General features: G+C 52.8%; 1 long non-coding RNA gene across 1 annotated transcript; it reads right to left on the reverse strand.

Moving 5' to 3' along the window:
* Positions 1-1598: 1598 nt before the first annotated feature.
* Positions 1599-2640, reverse strand: LOC147344649 (uncharacterized). Its single transcript, XR_015155082.1, has 2 exons — positions 2279-2640; positions 1599-2073 (listed from the first exon to the last, which is right to left on the reverse strand). It is a non-coding gene; the product is annotated as an uncharacterized LOC147344649 (long non-coding RNA).
* Positions 2641-5698: the final 3058 nt, after the last annotated feature.

Genomic DNA, 5698 nt, shown 5'->3' on the forward strand with positions numbered 1-5698 from the left:
ATTGTGCTCAATACTGTGTTGAAGCCAATACACCCAACAGCACAAGAAAATGGAGGAAATACTCTTTTCGTATTAGAAAACTAAGATCCGATTCAGGACAGAAATCACTGACAAGCAAGAAAAGATCAGACTGAGTTTTGTGGCTTCACTTTTGTCTTATCCATTAAGGCAAAAAAAAATAATAATAAGGAGGAAATCCACCAACGTGTGGAAAGGACCCTTGCTGGTCACCTACAAGTATAGGTTACCAATAGATATAAGAGTTCTCCAAAAATCAACAGAAGTATTCTGTGAGAGTCAACTGGTTGTCTGGAACTTACAATGAAGAGTATTGTGTGTTTTTTAAATTATTTTTAAACTGTGTTTTCCAGACTCTTTACCAGAATGTACAATAGGCTTATGCACACGTGTGCGTGTGCACTTTCTTGTTTCTGAGATCTGGCTGTTAGACTGCAAAGTCCAGATGCAAGGAGATCGACTTGCTGCATGATGCACCCATTTTTGCATAGATTTTTGGTGATTTTCAGCTATTCTATTTGACTCATTATAATTGTGGCAAGCTGTGCATTTACTCTGCAAATGCCCCGTGGTCCATGCTGAGCACATCATGGCCAAGGATGCTGTTTCCTGGTCCTTGGGAGGTCAGACCCAGGTGGGACCCTGTGAGGGTCACCACACATTCCCAGGTACTCGTGGAAAACCAAGAGCCACTAGACAGCCTCCTTCTCCTCAGCAGCCTCTAAGAGACTGGTGGCCAGTGACCCATCCCCCCTCAGCGGCCGAGCTCTCCAGGGCGCTGTGGCGGCCGCTGTGGCTGAGCCCTCTGCCCCGGCCTTGGACCTGTTCTGCTCCACACCCGGCCTCGCTTGGGAGCCGAGCAGGCCCTGCAGCTGCCCTCAGGGGTCTGGCGCTTCCACAGACATTTGGGGCTGTTTGGGCTGGGGGACCATAGGCTCGTAGGCACTCCTGAGGGCGCAGAAGGCTGACCCTGGGGACAGGTGATTCGTGTCTGCCTGGACACAGTGTGGGTGGGTGGCTAGCCTGGGCTAGGCGGGCCACCTCCCCGGAGCAGGGCTGGAGAACCTGAAGGATTTTTCCCGGGACTGTTCACCCAAGCTGCTTCTGAGTAGAACCCCCTCACATAGGACACAACGGCTGTGTCCGTGACAGTGGGTCTAAGTGACATCCCAGAGATGTCAAACAGGGGTGGCCATGTGGCGGGAGCACCAAACAGCCACGTGCCGCAGCCTGTGCCAGCGTCCTCTCGGCATCGGCCTGCTGCGTGCGTGCGGGCCACACGGAAGAGGAGCACAGCTTTCACCTCAGGGTTGGATCTTCCTTGGAATAAAGAGGCCACAAGTGTAGCCTCCCATCAGTTCCCCTCACAAGCCCTCCCTAACTGTCCACCATCCAAACAGAGTGCTGCTCTCCAGACATAATTAAATAAAAATAAACGCTGATGGGAACATTACAGGACACACCCTTGCTGCCCTCTTTCTGAAGCTGCACCCACGACGGATGGCCCATTGTTGGATTATTACGAAGGTGGATCAGCTTACGAATTTCACTGGAATCTAAAACACCATCAGTGAGCACAGTCAGCTTAATGGATCATAAAACCACAGCTTCATTGCTGACACGAAAGGTCTAGAAGGAGGGCCTGGCCTTTCCCAGCAACCTCGGCCTGAGAACATGAATTTTCTCAGGAGCCTTTGTTTCTTCCTGTCCCATCCCTGGAGTTCTGCTGCCTCCGGAATCTGCATTCTCTACAGGACCTGTGTGTCTCAAACAGCAATGTGGCTGCATTTTGGGAACAACTGCAGATGACCAGGCTGGCTCAGCTGCTCCTACGTGGGACTCAGGCCTCCTGGGCAGGGGACACACTCCCTCAGCAGGCAGGTGTTCCAGGTGGGGGAACTGACGCCCGGACACAGGCTGTGCACGGTTTACATCACAGCCTGTTCACACAGAGCAGATGTCAAGACAACACGTTGGTTTTGGACGGACCTTCAGCACATCCGCTGTGTGAACTTGGGTGGTCACCTGCCTTCCATCCCCAGAGCTGGGGTGTCACTGCAGAGAGCATCACAAGGTACAAATGAGGAGGTGACAGGCCTCCTCGAGCCAGCCCGCGGGCAGGCGGTTACTCCAAGTGTCCCTCCCAGGCCCCTCTGGAGACCTCTGCCTCCCTGTTGTGTTTCTGCTCGTGTCTCAGCCCAGAAGCTGTGACCGAGGGTGTGGTCTGCAGGGCAGAAGACCTGGGTCCAGGAGGTCTTACCTGGTGACGAGACCAGAAAGGTGAGACTTAACGTTAACTGGTGGGGGAGGGCCTGTGGTGCGCGGTGGACATCGAGGCAGAACTGGAGATGGTGCGGTGGGTTTTTACGTTGACTGGTGGGGGAGGGCCTGTGGTGCGCGGTGGACATCGAGGCAGAACTGGAGATGGTGCGGTGGGTTTCCTGGAACATGCAAAAGCTGCCTCCTGAGGAGGGTCGAAGTGGTCAGCTCTTCTCAGCACCCCAGGGACTGAGCCGTGTCAGCAATGCTGATGGAGGCCCTGTGTGTTCCGGTAGCAGCAGCTGCCTCGGAGCAGTCACAGATGTGGCCAGTCTTGTTTGCTATTCCCGTGATTAGGTTCAGCTGTGTAAACAGAAACCCAAAATAACAGTGGCTAAAATAAGTCAGAAGTGTATTTTATTTCATGTACAGGAAGCATGGAGGCTGGCATTCCCAGGTCACATGAATTCATACCAAGATCACTAATGACCAAGAATGCCTCTACCTTGCTCTCATGACTTCCCGTCTCTCTCCAGCTCTGCTGGAGCTCCAGCCTTCGCATCTGACCGCACCCCAACTTCAAGATTTCCAAAAGCTCTCAGACACTACTCCTGCTTACACATCTTCATCTCCAACTTACCTGCTGACCTGCAGCAGAGTCTGGAAAATGCAACTATGGTTCAGGTGACTGGGACTTCCCCGGCAGTCCAGTGGCTAAGATTCAACTCCCAATGCAGGGAGCCCAGGTTTGATCCCCGGTCAAGGAACTGAATCCCACATGCTGAGACTAAAGACCCTGCATGCCACAACTAAGATCTGGTGTAGCCAAATAAATAAATTTTCAAAAACTTAAAAAAAGAAATAAGTCAGGTGGCCATGTGCCCACCTAAAAGTCAGGCAGTCATATCTAGGTCACACCGTTTACTATAATAAACGTAAGGAGTGTTTTCCTTTACTGTAATAAAGTCTTTACTATAATAAAGAAGTAAACATAAAGCGTTTGTCACTTTAGCAGATCACTGAACACCTCTATGACAAGCCTAGACAGTGTATTAAGAAGTAGAGACATTTCTTTGCTGACAAAGTTACATCTAATCAAAGCTATGGCTTTTCCAGTAGTCACGTATGGATGTGAGATTTGGACCATAAAGCTAAGCACCAGAGAACTGATTCTTTTGAACTGTGGTGTTGGAGAAGACTCTTGAGAGTCCCTTGGACTGCAAGATCAAATCTGTCCATCCTGAAGGAAATCAACCCTGAGTATTCATTGGAAGGACTGATGCTGAAGCTCCATTACTTTTGCCACCTCGTGCAAAGAGCTGACTCACTAGAAAATACCCTGATTCTGGGAAAGATTGAAGGCAGGAGGAACAGGGAATGACAGAGGATGAGATGGTTGGATGGCATCACTGACTTGATGGACATGAGTTTCGGCAGGCTCCAAGAGATGGTGAAAGACAGGGAAGCCTAGAGTGCTCCAGTCCATGGGGTCGCAAAGAGTCGAACACGACTGAGCGACTGAACAACAAAGCTGTGGTCTGCGCCAGAATCACCTGGGACTTTATGAACATGCAGATTCCTGGGGCCTGTGGAGTGAGATCTGTGGTAGAGACCCTGCCGTCTGCATTTAACAAGCTTCCTCAGTGAATCCCACGTTCATGGGAGCTTGAGAAGGAAAGGCATTTGTTGGTGATGGGAGCCACGGGAGCTGAGAGAGGCTCCCCCTGTTCCCAGCCAGATGACCCTGGGCACCTCCCTGCCCATCTGTTCAGGGCTTCTGGCTGCCAGACCAAAGATGCCACAGACTGGTCTTTACTGGTCACAGTTCTGGGTCCAAGACCAGGGCACCAGCAGGGTCAGGGCAGGGCCCCCTCCCCTGGTTCAGAGACGGCCATCTCCTGGCCTTGTCCTCACTCGGCGGAAGCGCACGGGGGACCCAGTGTCTTCTTAGAAGGGCACTCACCCCATTTGTGAGGGCTCTGCCCCCATGACTTGGTTGCCTCCCAAAGGCCAGCGCAGACACCATGCCACAGGGGTTAGGATTTCACCATATGAATCTGGGGGCTTGAACATTCAGCCCACTGTATCATGTGAGTCTCACTTCTCTATTACAGAAGGAAGTAGCATCTCTCTAAGATTCTTCTGGTTTGAAATAAGATAAGTCAAAGCCAAACTAAATCAGACAAAATACAAAGTAAACATAATTTTATTAGCTCACATCATTGAAAATTTCCAGAAGCTGGACTCTGGCAGACAGATTGGCCTAGACACCACAGAGCCTCTGAGCCCTCCATCCCTCGTCTTCAGGACTGCTCCCTGGGTGCAGCCTCGCCCTCCAGAAGCTCCTCCACAAATGTCAGCAAGACCTATTCTGGACTTACCTCTCTTGAGCTGGTGATCTTGAGAAACAGACCTTTCCTCTCTGTTCCAAACGTGAGTTCACATCAGCCTGTGAGGCAGTCTCTGAGGCCTTGGGGCTATGCTGAGCCAGGGCACATCACACACTGGAAGGACCAGGGGCTCAGACTGGCCAGCCTCAGCCAGGTACCTGCCCACCAGGTCCCACCAGATCCACAAGGTCCCACCAGGCCCCACCAGGCCCCTCCAGGCCCCACCAGGCCCCTCCAGGCCACTGCAGGCCCCTCCAGGCCCCTCCAGGCCCCTCCAGGCCCCTCCAGGCCCCACCAGGCCCTGCCAGATGGCACCAGATCCAGGAAGAGCCCAGGCTGCTCCCGCAGCAGAGCTCATCTGAGGCCTCGGACGAAGCCCACCCCTGGCCTCACACAGGGAGGAGCTGGCGAGTTTGTGCCTGTGAAGGACACAGCCTGCATCTGTCAGGGCGAGGGCTCTCTCAGTCCAGCTCGGTGTGGTCATGTCGTGTGTCACATTCACGGGTCTGCGTGGCCCTGGCTACTTCTAGGACCCAGAACCTAAGCAGACGGTACCAGAGCAAAAGCAGGACAGTCCTCTTAGCCTCACACCCACGTCTCCTACCAGTTCTCCCGGCTCCACAGGTGGACATCCAGGCCCTGCTGGACCAGGGGGTGGGCATCGCCCCACACGCACCAGGAGACCATGCTGGGTGTGCTGGGCAGACCTCCCCAAGTAGCCTTCTGATCTGCAAAGTAGAAGCAACAGCTCCTGGCCACTGTTTGCCAGAAGACAAAGAAATTGTTACCAAAATCTCGGCTCCCAGCCCACCGATGCTGAACAGAAATAGGGAGACAGAGTTTGGAAGAAACAGAGTGGCCTTATTGCTTTTCCCGGAGGAAGAACACGGCAGGCTAGCACCTCAAGAACTCTGCCCCCTCCCAGGGGATCATAAGGAGCCTTCCAGGTGGAACTCATAGTCCAGGGTAAGTGGTTAGGATCAAAGAGGTGAAGTTTGCACCCTTCTTCTCCTCGCGTTGTTTTAAAAGTC

This window comes from Bos grunniens, chromosome 25 (genome assembly GCF_055505025.1).
Source record: "Bos grunniens cultivar Pamir isolate PY7600 chromosome 25, Bosgru_T2T1.0, whole genome shotgun sequence".
NCBI classification, from domain to species: Eukaryota; Metazoa; Chordata; class Mammalia; order Artiodactyla; family Bovidae; genus Bos; species Bos grunniens.